This window comes from Chondrus crispus, genomic scaffold (genome assembly GCF_000350225.1).
Source record: "Chondrus crispus Stackhouse genomic scaffold, scaffold_23, whole genome shotgun sequence".
Taxonomy (NCBI): Eukaryota; Rhodophyta; class Florideophyceae; order Gigartinales; family Gigartinaceae; genus Chondrus; species Chondrus crispus.
This window is the reverse complement of record NW_005179131.1, coordinates 205,555-206,229: the sequence shown is the minus strand read 5'-3', so window position 1 is coordinate 206,229 and position 675 is coordinate 205,555.

The window sequence follows — 675 nt, the reverse complement described above, 5'->3', positions numbered from 1 at the left end:
GGAGATCCAGAAGGGGGTGTGTGTCCTTTGCGGGGCGGCCATGACGTCGACGATGGCGAGGGCCTCGGGGAGGGCGGGGATGGTCTCGAAGATGTAGATGTCGCACGCGTGGCCCTCGGCGGCGAGGGCGTCGAAGACGGCGCAGCGGGCGGCGTGGAAGGCGCGCAGTTGGTGCGGGGGTACGGCGGGGTGCGGCGGCGGGGCGTACTCGTCGGCGCCCGGCTGCAGCGCGGCGAATGGCCCCATGGAGGCGGCGACGGCCGGGGCGCGGGGCGGCGGCGCGTGCGCGGGCGTGCGGGCGTGCGCCGCGATGGCGGCGCGCAGCAGCGTGACGGAGCGGCGGAAGACGTCGAGCACGGCGCGGTCGGAGAGCGCGCGCTCCGACCGCAGCGCGGCCGGCGAGGCCTGGTACGTGGCCGTGGAGACCAGGTCTGCGCCGGCGGCGAGCCAGAGGGCGGCGACGGCGGCGAGCTGTGGGCGCGGGGAGTTTGTGTTGTTGTTAGCGCAGGCGCGGCGGGGCGCGGCGGGGGAGGTGCAAGGGGGCGCGGTACGGGCGTACCTCTGGCGGGTCGTCGAGGAGGAGGCGAGCGGTCCACAGGCGGCCTCTACCGAGGTCGTGCGCGCGTTGCGCGAGGAGGTGGCCGAGGCCTGCGTCGAGCAGGACGGGCTCGGGGC